The sequence below is a fragment of the Typopeltis vanoorti genome, chromosome 23 (genome assembly GCF_054136105.1).
Source record: "Typopeltis vanoorti isolate ZY-2024b chromosome 23, IOZ_Tvanoo_1.0, whole genome shotgun sequence".
NCBI classification, from domain to species: domain Eukaryota; kingdom Metazoa; phylum Arthropoda; class Arachnida; order Uropygi; family Thelyphonidae; genus Typopeltis; species Typopeltis vanoorti.
Window position 1 is genome coordinate 75827434 of NC_143571.1, and position 16909 is coordinate 75844342.

Here is a 16909-nt window from a genome sequence, read left to right on the forward strand (position 1 = left end):
GGGAGGATGAGATCACATGCTCTTTATTATATTAATGGAACTGAACTGCAAGAAGTTGACGAGGCAAAGGACTTGGGAGTTATTGTGGACAGAGAACTTAAATTTAAAGGGCATATTGCAAAGGTTGCCAAAACATCACATCAAATTACATGGTTGCTGAAGAACACACTGACAAACAGGGATAAGGAAGTTATTGTTCCACTTTATAAGGCATTAATAAGACCGCATTTGGACAATTGTGCAAGATCTGGTCACCTGGATTTCTTGATGAAAAAATGGTCGAGAGGATTCAGAGGCGAGTTACAAAGATTGTTGCAGGTTTGTTGAATGTTCCCTACGAGGATAGATTGAAGATCTGTGGGCTCCAAAAACTAGCTGATAGACGTAGGAGAGGAGATATGATAGAGGCATATAAATTATTAAAGGAATTTTACAGGATTAATTCTGATGACATTTTTAAGGCCACTGCAGGAAAGGGAAGAACGAGGGACCATCCCTGGAGATTATGTAAGAGTGTGGTTAACAAGGGTGTTAGGGCTAGATTTTTTACTTGGGGGTTGTTAAGGGGTGGAATGTGTTGCCAGAGGTGGTTGAGTGCTTTGTCTGTGAATGAATTTAAGGAGAAGTATGATAGGTATTGTGTAAATAATGGTTAATGTGTGAATGTGGGGTCCCACGCGATGATTCTTTTGACTCCATGGAGACACCGTTATAATAATTATAATAATAATAATAATTATTATTATTATTATCACAGATTTTTAGAGGAGAATTTTGTTGTTTATGTTTAGGTTCCTATTCAAAAGTGGATATAGATATGCTATAGTCTGACTTGTTTTAGTGGATACACTATTTATGTGTGTCTTCAACGTTAGTAGTGAATATTTGGTAGAGTTCTGCCAAGGGATGATTTTTCCAAACATTTGTATGCTTGTGCTCGGTTCTGCTTTACTTCTGGTGAAAAGTACCGCTGAGTTTTTCCTGGGTTGATCGCAATGCGTCATTTGGTGTACCAATTCTCTAATTCGTTAACTGTTCTCTGCAGCTTGTTTGTGGCCAGATGTGGACGGAGGGATCTGGCTATAATAATTGGGTAATCGGCATTGAGGGCGGTGGTGGATGGGGGACAACTCGGGGAGATCTGCCATGCATATGGAGAAGAGTAAGAGAGATAGCAGAGAGCCTTGGGGGACTCCCATCCTGACTCTCCTTTCTGCGGATCTGATTCCGTTGAGTTTTATTTTAAATTTTCTGTTATTTAGTTACGATTCGATAAATAGAACTAGTGGTAATGGGATTCCTACTTGATGTAGCTTAAAAATTAGACCATGATGCCGAATTCTATCAAATGCCTGTGTTATGTCCAGGAAGACTGCTGATGTTGATGTATTCAACGACCCTGTAAATTTGGAGAGTTGTCGAATGCTGTTTTCTGAATCCGAATTGCTCTTCTTGTGTGACTTGATCTGTTGCCTCTTGAATCTGTGTTAGTATAGCGCGTTCGGCTATTTTGCCTACACTTGATAGAAGGCTGATAGGCCGATAGTTATGTGAAAATTGTGTATTTTTTCCAAGTTTTGGAATTAGGAAGACATCCGCAAGCTTCCATCGCTCTGGGAAATAATGTAGCCGAAAGATGGCATTAGTGATGGCTACCAGATGCATAACTCCTTTACGTGGGAGTAGCTTGATCGCCTCGTTCGTTATACCATCCGGACCCGGAGCCTTTTTGTTATTTATTTTTCTTATGATTTCATATATTTCTGTTGGTGACACGGATTTGTTATTGGATTGGAGTGAAGAGTTTTGAGTTATTTTGCGCATTTGAGTGTGGACTTTTCTTATGAAGTTTAAATCTACATTAGTATAATTGGGTCTGCATTGCCTTTCTAAGCTGTCTGCAAATGGTTCTGCTTTTTCCTCATCACTGTAGACAACTCTATATTTACCTTGGATTGGAGGAAGCGTGTTATGTTTCGAACGAACTGATCTGATCATTCTTCACAATGACTGATCCTCTGTGTTTAGGTGGTGTATTTTGTTATTCCAAATTTGGTTTCGGTGATCTTTTAAGGTATACCGAACCTGATTTGTTGCTCTGTTACCTGCCTGCTTATCTGCAGGATCCACTGTTCTTTGATATTGTCTTCTTAACATGTTTTTTTCTCTCGGATAAGATGTTTTATGTTCTCTGGGAGTTTATTTCGTGGTGCACATTTCGTTATATTTGTTACCTGTGATAATGCTGTTAGTAATTGCCTTTCAAAGATTTTTCACTGTTTTTTCTATATCTTCAGGGAATGTTATATGTGATTCTGAGTCAAGGTTTTCCTGGAAAGCTAAGAGAAGTTGTTTCCAGTTTATAAAGGTGGCGGTGTTTTCCGTTAAATCTTGTATGGTGCCTAGTTGCACTATGATGGGGTTCTGATCAAAACTTAATTCGTTGACCGCATGTATTTGATAGCTGTACACTATGTTTTTTAATATAGCTATATCGAGTGCATCAGGACGTCTGGTTGCTCCGTAGTGTGTGGGTTCTTTGGGTCCTATTACTGTTATATCTCGTGAATTAGTATAAGAGTTCAATATTCTTCCGTTGATATTTGAGTTTCTGCTATTCCAGACTGAATGTTTGGCATTAAAATCTCCAGCTATAATAGCTGCTCTTCCTGTGTTTAGTATCACATCTAAGTCAGATTCAAGGAGTTTTTTATTTGGGGGATTGTGGGCTGCGTATATCCTGATACTGCTTGTGTTTTCCATATGTATTTCTATTCCTGTGGTCTCCATGTGTTCTGTTTGGGGCTCGGCAATTGTATTATGCTTTATGTTTATTTTGACAAAGATGGCGGTGCCTCCTCCTCTTGCATAGGATCTGTCTGTGCGGTAAGTGTTATAATTGTTGATTCTGATCTTGTCACTTGGACGAAGGTGTGATTCATTTATGAGGATGATATCTGCTTGAGTTTCTGCTGCAAACTCTTGTAGTTCCTGTAGGATAGTCCGTTTGTGTTCCAACTGACAATGTGTAATGGTTTAGGTTTTCTATTAGCCTCTATCCATTAAGGATTTCAACAAGCAGTGACTGTGTGTCTTAAGATGATGTCTTTGGCTTCTTGAGTTAGGTTGGTTTGCCGAAGTTCAGCAAGCATTTCACCTATATGGCTTGTTATGTTCTGTAGGATAGGTTTGTTGGTTTGCTGTGACTATTTTGGTTTTGGATTTGGAGCTTTTAGGTAGGTTGGTCTTGTAACTTCAGCATTCGACCTTCCGTCCGTTGTGGAGACTGTGGTTTGATGATTGGTTTTCTTGTATAGGTTTGCTCGTTTTCAGTTGTGTTTTTTGGTTTTGAGGAAATGCTATGCAGTCTCTGTAGTTTACCGGGTGTGGACTTCCGCAATTTGCACACTTTGCTGGTTATGTGCAGGGTTTTTGGCATTCAATTGTTGCGTGTTTGCCACCACATTTAACACATCGGTAATCTGCTTTGTAGGAGCAGCAACATTGTCACTGGCCAAACGTTTGACAGCGATGACATTGAGTTGTTGTTTGTTTGTGTTTTAGCGATTCAGTCTTTATGACTAAATCACAGATAGTTTGAAGATCGTAGATGTGTTTCTGATCTTTGCTGATCTCTACCAATATTAGAGGATATGGTGTAGGTCTGAAGCCTTTGTTTTGGAGATCTGCTTGTACTTCGTCTGTTGTAATGGATTCTGTTACCCCTTTCAGCACAACTTTAAGACATTAAATTTGCACTATTGAGTGCAAATGTGTGCTAGGGGAGGTTGCTATTATCTTGTAACTTGTATCTTGTATTATCCAGTAATTTTGTTAGTTGTCTGTAATCGGTAGAAGTTTTTGGCTGGATGCGTAATCCTTCTTCTGTATTAGTGGCTTTCGTAAATGATATTTTTAGAGTTCGGAGTGAAGTAACATGATGTCCAATGGTTTTTATCCCTTAGGATGACTGGGAATATTGTTTCTTTTGAGTTTGTATTAATATCAATCTCTATTTCTACTGTTTTGGGTGAATCTCTAGTAACGGAAATTTTAATTTTTTTTTAGTTTTAACGGTTTTTTCCTCTGTGTCAGCTGTATTCAATATATGTTGGACATTGTTTTAGGATATTGCCGCATCCTCAGGATCTAGTGACTGTCCCGAGCTTCTCTAACCGATGTCCAACGCCGTCACGTTTTCCTGGTGAGTTTCCCAGATTGTCGTCGATGACACTTGTGGGGGGAAATGTGTCATAGAGCTTTACTCTTCCTGGCCAGTTTTTTTTAAATAGTTCACCTAAGCCGATAAACATCTTCAAATTTTGTTTCGTCTCTTAGTTTTTCCATGTTTATGTCTATCAGTGTCAATTATCCAAACTTACCGTTTGATAAGCGGGTCCTAGAACCCAAATGCGAAATCCCGTAAATCAAATCGATGATCCACTAGCAAAGAAAGATCCCCCGCAAAAGTACCGCCAGCAAGACCGAAAGCTACAGCAATGATTCAAATTAAATCAACCCGCGATTTAATGGGGGCCGGGTGATTCAGGACCTGCCTTGTCCCTTCCTTCCACCAAGTGTAGACCGGCAGTCGAAATCTCCTTTTTTAGAAGTGGAAGACTACTGACCGGCACAGGGCAGGGAACAGAAGAGGTCCTGAGAGTTGCATTAAAAGCTGAAACCTTACCATGCGCTTAACGAATCTCACCAGAAATCGATCCTAATCAATCACCAGTTATTATACTTACTATATGCATATAGGAAATGTGTAGGTGTATGCAATGTGAATGTATATGGATATACATGTAATTTTATGCACAATCGTGCTCATGCATATAAATATATTATGAATAAATTTTTAGCTAATTAAAAGAACATATTGTTATATACATTTATAAAAAATGAATATACCAAATATTTTAGTGAGCAGAAAATGTAATATTTTAATGGTGTACATAAATATGTATATAATTACCCCATACGCATGATGATGATAATAATTATTATTATTACATGCAGTATTATGCATAATCTGTGTCCATGTAAAAATTATTAAATAAAAAAAAAATCACAGAAACCTCCATGGAGTCCTACGACTCGTCGCTGGCTAACTATTATGCGCACAATATTCATGCTAATTATTCTAACTATTATTAACTATTCACGCAATATACTTGTTATATTCTTAAATAAATTCACTGACAAAGCATTCAGTGCCGCCGCACGCAATGCAACGCCTCATTGCGAACAGCCCACATTATCACCAGATCTTCCCTTAAAGTGATTCACTGATAAAATATTTATATCCAGCAATCTCTTCCACTCATTTATCACCCTCCAAAAAAAAAAAAAAAAAAAAAAATCTAATCCTTACGTTCTTACTCACCATTCTTTTACTGAACTTCACGTGGTGATTCCTTGTTCTTTACCCTCCAATTACGCATTAAAACTTTCACCGGCATCAATTCTACAGAACCGTTTAGCAGTATACGTTTCTATCATAGCTTCTCTCCTATGTCGATCAACCATTTTTTGTAACCCATACACCTTTAATCGATCCTCATGGGGATCAATCCATAAACTTGTCACCCGCCTCTGAATCCTCTTTATCACTTATCTTACTCCAAAGAAACCTACCATATCTGAGTAGTACAGTAGTCCACTGTACCATGGAGGCATGGACGTATCCAAACTTTATATCTCGTCTCTGCTTGTCAGTGTGCTTTTCCGCTGTGCTATTTGTTCACTTTTACAATACAGTATATCCTTCGAAATTCAATTCCGTGTCCATTGTCACTCTTAAATTTCTAGCCTCGTCAATTCCTAAACAACACAATCCCATCAATATAATACATTCTTTTCAGTCCAGAGGGCGTAACTTGACACTTTGCCACATTAAACTGACAGCCATTATCCTTTGCACATATTGTCAGTGTTTACTGACGTCATCCTACAGGATCTCCATGTCCCTTATATTTACTATTACCTTCCTTAACTAATTAATAACGGGCTTTGAAGACAATGTTGCTTTAACAAAATGATTCCCTAATTATTTCAATACCTGTTTTATTTTATGCTGTGTATTTATTCTTTATGTATTTTTATTAATGCATTTATTTACTGAATGAGCTTGAAGATGAAATGTTTTAAAAATAGGAAGATATGGGACGGTCTTATAGTTGACAAAAGGAATGATTATAATATTTTAGTTCTTAAATTACGAAATTCTTTAGACGAAAATGGGTAAAATAATCCTGGAGCTACTCATTTAGAGATCAAAGCATAAAAAAAATTACATTCCATTGGAATTAAAGAGCAGCTGTGCAACGATGAAACGAAAGTCAAATCGAAAATGAAAAGTGAAAATATTGCGATATATTTTGGAAATTTCCTCGGATGTGAATATCCGATAATGAAAATAAACGCTACAAGCAGCAGGGCAAACAGATACAGCTTAGACACAAGAATGGTAACAAATTCAACCACTAGTATTTTTCCCGTGCAGGTTTTATAAATGCAAGACAAATAAATCCAGCAAGTAGGCAGTTTTTTGTCATTTCTGGAAGATTTTAATTAGAGAATGCTGGATTTCTGATAGAAAAAGTTAATTTTAGTGAATATGCTATATTTTATAGATATATTCTAATATTATCTATGTAATATTATAGATAATATTACATAGATATATTAGAAGAAGCTACATTTCGCTTTTGATCCAAATGATTTGAAAATACATGTATGTGAATTTTCTCAACCTTAATGATGGATTTTATGATCTTATTTAGATAATAATGGCATAGTCCCCATTTGGGAAACTGTAATTTATTAAGTATACATTTGCTCAATTCATACATGGAGAAGGAATTACATGAAAATGTAATAGTATAAAATGGTATTTGCATGTTTGCATTATATATCCAATAATAAGTAAGGTGATGGAATTTCCGATGAAGAAATCCATTCAATGACGTTTAGAAACATTCATATCACGTTGGTACTCCAGTCCACAATCCCGCTGATTGTAGAGCTGAGGAAGCTACCAGCTAACTAATCTGAGTGGACAGTGAATAGTACTTTTGAGTTTACTGGCCACAAAATATTGATACAAAAATAGTATTTAATTCTTTTATAATATAAAATTATTTTTTTTTTTTTAAAAAATTGATCAAATGAAATCGTAAATTAATTAATTAATATATTTTATTTATTTTTAAATCGGAATAGTGGTTAATACCAACTATTTATATTTAGTTCAGAATTTTATTGCATTGTGAAGTATATTAAGGGAATATAAATGCAAAATCATTATAAAAATGAGAAAAAAAATTAATCTGGAAACATCCACGAAATATTATAAAGAACAATACATTTAACTACTGTGGGTGGGCTATTTTCTCAGAATTAAGAAAATGCTTCTGAAAAAGCTGTTACCTAAAATAAACTATACCTAATACAATACCATAGTATAGCATAATATGTTATATATGTTGTAGTATAGAGCATGTGTAACACACTATGCTGTAATACTCCACAATTACCTAACACTATACCAAAATAATAAACACACAAGTTTAAAACCATGGCATCGATTAATTTCTAGATATCAAAATTTAAAGCAATATTGTTGTGGTGAATTGTTTTTTTTTTTTTTTTTCCGTAAATATTTCAGTTGATAAATTCTACATTATGCAGTGCGTTGACTTAACTTGTAATTTGAAATTAATTATTTTAATGTTTACCACAATTATGAGCTCGTGCTAACTAGAAGAATGCTATTATATAGTGTGGAATACGCGAGATGCTACATTCACAGTTTACATATTATCTGCAAACGACAAAAAAAAAAAAAAAAAAAAAGAAAAAAAAAAGCACGCTCAAGGGATTAAACCAGCTGCTAGTTGCGGGTACTCTCTCTCATGTAATTGATATTCAACGAGTGGTTTATTCATTCATTAACTATGTTGATCATATACATGTATCACATTAATCAGCCTTTAGTAAGAGACAAGATCTTCAAATATGCAGACGACATAACTATGGTGTCCATTCATAACGATGCAAGCGCCTACCTACATAAACAAGAAACAACATTAATCTAGTCACCAGATGGCTCACCATAAGCGATACACCTGAACTCCGATAAGATAATGATATTCAGAAACTCTCAAACCCAACCCACTGACACTTGAGCATTTTACAGTTCGGCATCTCCCTCTATACACAAGATATAAATTCCAGGAAAAACACATTTATCACGCACGTAAACACAATAGGATATCTTTGTCGCTACTTCTTTACTTTGCAGGCAGATACTTTCCTTCAACTTGACCTTCCAGCAGGTGGTGTTGACCATGAACTAGCTATACATGATAATTTCCCTAACTTTCAAATCTGCTGCATTTTAATTGCACTAGATTTTTTTAAACCTATAAATAAAGCTTCACACTAAATCTATATTTAAAGCAATGTGTATTCGCTGTAAAAATTTATACCATTTGATCCACCATTACATTGACTTCCAATTTGACTTTGGAATACCACAGATTAGGTTTAGATCCCAAATTTTCATCCGGGAACGTTTCTGTTCGTTTTATGCGGTTTTGACTCATTACACGCTGTTGGCTGTACCACCCCGTCTAAATTTTACATATGGGAAGGCCATTGAGCATAACACGAAAGAAGAGATGATGTCAGATAATATACATGGCATAGTTCATCTAAAAACAAAGATCTGTAGCAGGTTAGCCACGTATAAAAACAGTAGATTAGGAATGAGATTATTTACAATCAAAGAAGAAATATAGAATGCTACAGGTTGTGTAGTCTGTTAAAAAGCGAGTTTGTAACCGAGAGTTTAGTTTGTTCGTTTGGCATGAATATTTGGCTACAGTTGAAAGCCTAAAAATGTTTAGTTGTATTTTCGACGGCAGTGCAATATAGGTCATCGCAAACCAAAGAGAACACTTCGTTTTTTAGAATGCTGCAAGGACACTTTTAAGAACCTCTATAAAAAAATAAATAAATAAAAAGAAGCCTAGCCAATGAAAAGCAGCGAAAGAGAACTGTTTTTGATTATCAGCAAATAACAATAGTAAATAAATAAAAATAAATTAACAGTTTCTTCGATAGCCTTTATGTTATACAATGTGGATTGCAGTTTTTCTGTTCATTTGCAATTCGTATTTCTGGTAAAGCCTCATCGCTACATTAGCCAAATCTAATAGAATGAAAATACATTTTCACCTGTATTCGTTCGCGATGTTTTTTTTTTTTTTTTGGTGTGAAGCACTTACAGACACACATGAAAAATTTTAAAGAACGTGGAAGAGGGATGGAACTAGCCAGATCTTATCAAAAATATCAAGACTTTTTCTGCTGTAGCCACACTGCCAGTTGACAAGTTACTGTTTGCATATAAGCTTTATCTTATTATTTGAATTTGATAACCAAATACTCGATGGACGAACGAACAGGAATTTATCTATTAAAATTATACGTCAACATTATCAAGACAGCCAAAATATGCGAATTAAGATTTTCAAGATGAATTAACATTGTTTTGAACTGCTTTTGAAAGATATTTCTTGGGATAAGAAAAAACGAGAAAATACAGAGGAATAATTTATTAAATATCAATCCCACAAGCGAGAGAGAGAGAGAGAGAGAGAGATCGTTGATCAGTCGAATCGGTCCCCTACTAATAAAGTTCATTTTTACAGAGATTTTCTGATGCATCACTTCAAACATAAAGAACAGTATTCTCAAGTTTTCGTGAATTTGAGATTTGTGCAGAGTTAAGAATTTTTACAGAGATTTTAAAGTTTGTCAAATGATTAGGAAAAAGTAACGTAGTGTGTTCATTTAATTAGAGAAAAAGAGGGTAGGAAATAGAGGTTTTAAATTTTTTGTTTGAATAGCTTTACGTCGTCGAAGCAACTTTGAGACCAGTGTATTATGAATGGAAATTGCGTGTATTCTTATGGTGGGTTTGTCTGTTTTGCAGGATGAAGAACCCGAGCCTCAGGCAGGAAAAATCCCTCTACTTTCGCATGGAACCGGCTAACTCACCTTAGAGGATACGAGATCTGAGGTACTTTTGAATTGGTGAAGAATTCCAAAGTGAGAATTGCATCACCACAATGCATAGCGATTTAACCAAAGAGAAAGTCTCAACCCAATTACAGAGTGGCAGAGAGACAAAAAAGAATGTGCAGAGAGACCCCCCCCCCAAAAAAAAAAAAAAAAAATTGCAGAGCACATCTCAATGGCAGACAATCAAATGATCTGGAAATGTCAAAAGCAAGAGCACACAGATTTCACCAAGCTTTTCTATGTCACACGTGTGTAGCGGTGGATGATATAGGCTTGGAGATCTGCCATAGTTTAAGAGTTGCAGAATCCATGCTGTTGGATCTTTAAGTAGTGGAGAATATCACTGTGCTTGACCATCTCCGTTATAGAAAGGATTGATCAAAGAGATTTCACTGCAATTTTTATACTTTTTTTTTTTATGCAAAGGGATAAATATATGCTTCATATTGTGTGATAGATAGATGCCAGCTGAGTGTAGAGGCAAGTTCTGGCTGAGTGTTAATCTCCTGTGAAAGAGAATAATATCCCCTCTATTTATAAGATTACTTTTGTTTTTCCCAATTTTAGCCTTCATACTATTTTTGAACTAAAGTTTCGCACATACGGATGCATAATTTAGTGTTAGGAAGGGGCTGAACTCAGCCGTCAAAGTTGAATGCATTAACATCAGACTTACTATTCGTTTTTTTTTAAATAAAATCTATTTACCTGAATCAAGACTTTAATTATACAAGTAATCCAGTGTTAAAACATTAAAATGTGTATGTCATGTGACAAAATACCTTGTAGATCATGATTCATTAGTTTGCTCATCTAAAAACCGGTTCCTGTTTGATGAACATTGACAACTGCTGAGCTGATTAATATAAGTTTAAAAACGAAGTAATTACCTGTAATTAGAAATAATTTAACACCTTTTCTTCCGGTTTGTTGTATCTTCAGTTATTTTGTAATCCACTCAACTATTGACTCGGCAATTTTTTGTACTCATTTATTCAAAGAATTGACAGATTATGAAGGATCGCGACATTACCCCGCGGGAATCAGGTGCAAATCAAAATGGCAGCTTTCAGATTATTTTAGATTATTTTTTTATTTTCTGATGAAGTGTGTACGTAATTTTCAGATTTTTAATTTTTTTTATTAGTCTTCAGATAATTGCATAAAATCATATTTGGCATTGAAAGAATTTTTCCTTATAAAGTTTTGAAATAAAAGTAATAAAAAAATCATAAAGAAAACAAAACAAAACAAAGAACGAAATCTACAGAGAATAAAGGATTTAGTACTTGGAGTTTTTTTAATTGCTTGGCAACCAATTGAGTTAGCACGCAAACCATGGTGACGTCATCACAGGCGACAGGTACGTGTTGTTCTGTTTCGAAATGGAAAATGTATTCACAAGCAAAATAACCTCAGAAGACTTATTAGTGAAAATTGCTAAGAGTTGATAGCATAAGCATCGATTTTAATATTCTCATAAAATGTGTATTTGTGGCGCAGTAAGAAGAATGCCGTTTTGGCTGGAAAACTGTTCCAGTACAAACAGGGACAAAAGGAATATTTTATGGGATTTTTAATTCTGGGTTGCATGGTCTCGGGAAGAACGCGAGATTCCCCTCTAGGTCTAATTTTTATGCCCCCCCCCTCCAAAAAAAAGCAAGCGGGCACGCGCGCGCACACACACACACAGATTTTCTGTTCTATTCTATTAATCTATTCCAGTACTCCCAACTCTTCTAAGTCAATAAGGTTAGACTAAAAACAGCTGCTCAGTTATGATTTATCATCTCACTTGACTACAGTCTCCGTAGCTCAGTCGGAAAGACCTGGGTTCGATTCCTGTCCATGACGTGAGGAACCTTTATATGGTCTCTTTAGTAAAGTTGAGTTAGCTGGCCTCATACGGAGGTAGGGTTTTTTTTCACCCGGAAACTCGGGTTTTTGTCCTTCAGAACAGGCAAACCGGCCCGTGAACACACACGAAATTACAGTAAAAAAATACATACTTAATCCCTCATTAGGAGTGCTCAACCTGTCCTAAGGGGCAGTCGAGGATCGGAGAGAACCTCACACGAATAAAAAACCATCTCACTTGACTAACATTATATCATGAAAACTTATAAAGCTCTCAGAAACCACAGGTAAAATTCTAACATGACGATTCTGCAGTTAATAAGAGTTGTTGCACTAAACAGAAATGCTTTTTTTATTTATTCATGTGGGGTTCCTCCCTTTCCTCAACTGTCCCTTAGGACTGGTAGCCCTCCTAATGAGGGATTAAGTATGTATTTTATTACTGTAATTTCATGTGTGTTCACGAGCCGGTGTGCCGGTTCTGAGGGACGAAAAACACGAGTTTCCAGGTGGAAAAAAACCCCTATCTCCGTATGAGAATTATGTGAGGTAGCCGGTCTCATGCTCTACGTAAGACCAGCTAACTCACTTTTAGTCGAAAGAGACCAGGCAAAGGTTTCTCACGTCATGATCGGAAATCGAACCCAGGTCTTTCCGACCCAAAGGGCTTCGTCTATAACAACTGAACTACGGAGGCTCTAACAGAACGGCTCATAATAAGACAATTACAACCTTAAACGCAGGCTGAATCCCTCATAACGTTCTCAATCGACATGTTGGAATGCGCATCTTGGAAAACTCTTGAAGAATGTCCAACATTCTTCATCCTATTTATGCCAAAATATTGATTTGCTCACTGAGTTCACATCATTATTCATCTTTCTTATCATAACTCAAAAAACTTCCCCTGCCTTCTTGATAAAATTCTGTAAGGTATCATGATAATGCCAAGCATTGTGTCAGACAAGATTCTGTGGACTTAATAATAACAGTCTATCAGATAATGGTAATACCATTTTAACATTACCAGCACGCTAATACATACGGGGATCAAATATACAATAAGTTGGTGGAATAGATCATAAGCTGAACGAATTTCAATGGTGATGATTGGCATGTTTATGGAAAAGTGCGAGTCCGCGGTCATGACCATAGAGCTAATGAAATCAAAATTTCAGATGATGCATGTCCACCACATCTAGCTAAAGCGATGTTCTGTGAGTAGTTGTCTCTCAAAAGACCCTAAAAATTCAATAGGGCTGTAGAGCTGTAAAAGTGCAACAAAGGACATTGTTTTTCTTGATATGCTAAAATTTATTCGTGAAACGTAAGATTGTGATTCAAATCAGATCTTCAAAATCATCAGAAAAATTTGAAATGCACACACTTTTCTGATGATTTAATAATATTGCATGAAACGACATAGTTTTCATTAGGAACTGAAGTTAAGAAATTATACGATAAGCTAATACAAACGCATTACATTACAATGGAGCAATTTCTCTTCCGCATATTTCAGAATATGTAGAACAAACTCGCTGTTGCTTTTCAACAAGACAACCGTTCTGCATGCTTCTACAATATAATATGAGAGGGGGGAGGTATAGTAATCCCAACCGCAAGAAACCATACAGCCTATAGTACCTTGGTACCAGGAATGGACAGAAAAGTGAGAATCAAGAAAAAAAATGTTAAAGTGAATTTTAATATTTATAAATTGCACTCCTTGGGAATAAGAGGAAGGACTGTTACAAAAGACAACAGTAGAAGAAATGAATAAGTGGAGAAAAACGTCCCAAGAATTTGCAATTGAACTGTGAATAGGGTGGTGAATAGCTGCTGCATGCATCTCAACAGATTTAAAGAGAGAGTGGGGAATCACTGATACAGATTCTAATTATTATAGTTCGTGGAATATTTGTAGAAAATACAACCAGAAGAAATTGAACGAATGTGGGAACGAGAGTGGAGTAAATGAGCGAATCAGTTGCAGATATTCCAGCATTCCAATTCTTCAAAATACCAGTTCCTTTTATTCGGATGACATGAATGCCTTCACCAGTTACAAGTATATATCTGGCATTGACAAATTTTTATGTCCATGCAGGAATACATATGAGAGAAAATCAGGATGATTTCTAGAAATCTTGAGAAAAGGAACTTCAAAGTGATGTATATAACGTTCAGCAACAAATGTGCGAGCAGACCATGCTACCACTAAAAGACCTCACATCTTCGGAATAAAACCACAACTATTCTCCTCTTGTCCACAGGAAGGGTCGATCGCTGTTTCAAAGAGGTGATTGAGATTATCACTTCTTTGAAAAGGAATCGAAGAAGTGACTGAGATTATTATGAACCGCGACAAAGATAAACAAAATCATAATATGATTCCGAATTCTGCAGAGAATTCAAGTAGTAGTGAAAGATTCCAGTTAAAAGATATCATGTACAATATTCAACCTGATTCGTAGAACATGCAACAACATCACAGTTAATTCTAGTTTCTGCTTGCATTTTGCTGCATTATGTGCAGTAATAGAAATTTCATATTATTTAGAAATTTTTACCCACGTCGCACTCCTCCTTGATGAAATCAAATGATGGTGTGATGAGACACTGAAGTGTTTTATCACATAAAACGTTGCATGCTATGTTTCACTATTATTGAAGAAAGAATTCACCTAGTGTTGATATTTATATTTGGAGAAAGGAAGAAAAAGAAAATGGTGAATTAGATTCAGAACAGTGAGGACATTGTGGAAACAGTCCAGAAACTTAGAAAATGCAGCTTTGGAATATTTATTATAGGTACACAAAGTTATTTCATTTTTTATATTATTCTCCGTCAAGAAAGGTTGGTAACCTACAGTGTTATAGGTAGGCTAACGTTTTTATCTCCAGCTCCAGAGATCACATATGGACCTTTTTAAAGCCCCTTTATGTCTCTAAAGAGAGGAGATGATCGCGCGCAGTCCTATTGCCTAAATAATTTTACAAACATCCATGCTCTAGTGAGATTCAAACCCACAGTTAGCTTAATAGAGAGCTAAGATCCGATCCGCTGCCGATACATTAACAGGCTGATCATGTAAAAGGAAATCAATGATTATTATGAATAGTATTATTAATTTATTTTTATTACTTCATCTAGAAATAAATGACTTAAATAAGACATTAATTTCCATATTTTTACTCTAAACAAATGTTGCTTATTAAATGAACTGAGAAATAAAGGAAACGAGCGATCATATTTAGTTTCTAGAACTGAGTTCGGGTTATCTGACCCTTAGACATCCATGGCCTTTACATTCTATAAATTTTCAACCTTTGGAAGATAGCATTTTCATAGAAATGAAGTTAATGGCAAAAATCTCAAAGCTAGTCGATTCAAAATAGTTTTGACAAAGACTGCATAATTATGTTATGAAATCAGGAGAAGTTAAACTGTAGATTTAATCTAACATAAAGAAGCATGTCGTGTTATGCACACAAAGGACTAAGACAACAAAGTACTAGAGTACGATAGCTAACCCCTCAACCCCCCCCCAAAAAAAAAAGAAGATGAAACAAAAAAAACGTTCAGGAGATATAATATACATGTAATAATATTCGAAAGTGGTGAGATGGAATTTCGAGCAAATAAATTGATAATGCTTACTTTGGATCCAGCTAATGAGAATTGGGTTTTTCTCAACTAGTAATGTTAAATCCCGGATTGCAGTATTTTATTGGAAACCACAGACATATCAGCAGATAGACTACAATATATTGTTGGTGAACAGGGGGTTTGTCATATACATCAAGGATAGTTGTCACAACTTGAATAAACTAAAAAGAAATAAAGAAACTTGATATAAATAACTGAACCATAATTGTTTGAATATTACTGCAATATTCGAATAGTCTCTAAATATACAAAAGGTGGGACTTGTATGAAAAAACAGTACGTAAGGCATCTCATGATTACTCAAGTTTTACGTATTCTAGAACAAGATTATATTAATTATTTTTTTGGGAAATAAAAATGCAAATTAGATATTGCCATCTCAGTTTTCCTGTTGTGGAATGGATAGACGTATAAATTTCGAATTGGGATCTGACATCTGCATAATGAACTGGTTCGGAATTTAGCATAGATAATGGGAACACATGGAAGTAAAAACATATCCTACTAATTAGCAAACATTTATTTCCTTGCTACACACTTGAGCGAGATAAATAAATAGATAGATAAATATAGAGAAAAACAATTCCTCAGACCTATTTACACATTGCTGACAGATGTTCCGAAGTTTTTATTAGGGAAATTCATCTGTAGCGAAAGTAGATTAATGTGCTGGCTGCAGCTGAGTACAACTGAAGCCAACATATCACAACTACGAAACAATTTTCAATTCGAGAATATGTGAGGAAAACTCAAAGAATAAGAACAGTATTAAATGGTAAGAATTAACATTATGTAATTGCACCTGTGAAGTATGCAATTCCTCCTTAATCAAGTTTATTACATAGTAGAGTCATAAATAAAACAGACACGCCCAGGATCACAAACTTCGACTGCTCACGTTGCAACAGCAGGATATCAGACTGAGCATGATGCAAGCGACATACATATTTCAATCTACTTGAATGTGTTTCTGGCCAGTGAAACATTTGAGTAAATAACAAACATACTAGATAGTAGTTTGTCATGCAACAGACATCCGATGACAAATTTCAATACTATTAATAAGCAAATGATAAAGAATGACAGATAACATATACACACGTTTAACTATTTTTTTTTATTCCAGAAGTTAACAATAAACATCAGTTCACTAATATTCCAGTGTAAGAATTTCGAACGCCTAAAGACTGGAAGAAGTCTGTTTTCATACCACTACATAAGAAAGGAGATATGAAAGAGTGCAACAACTATACAACTATTAGTTTAGTATCTCATGCAAGCAAAATTTTA

The 16909-nt window shown here is 35.5% G+C and overlaps 1 protein-coding gene across 2 annotated transcripts in view; it reads right to left on the reverse strand.

Annotated features, from left to right (window-relative positions):
* Positions 1-16909, reverse strand: part of LOC150094003 (uncharacterized) — a 163414-nt gene that overhangs the window by 141871 nt on the left and 4634 nt on the right. The window contains exon 2 of one of the 2 annotated variants that reach the window (XM_090413116.1): positions 15611-15780. The exons of the other annotated variant lie outside the window; for it this stretch is intronic. The gene's annotated coding sequence lies outside the window, so the exon portion shown is untranslated. The remainder of the gene's footprint in view (positions 1-15610; positions 15781-16909) is intronic. 2 annotated transcript variants of the gene reach the window in all.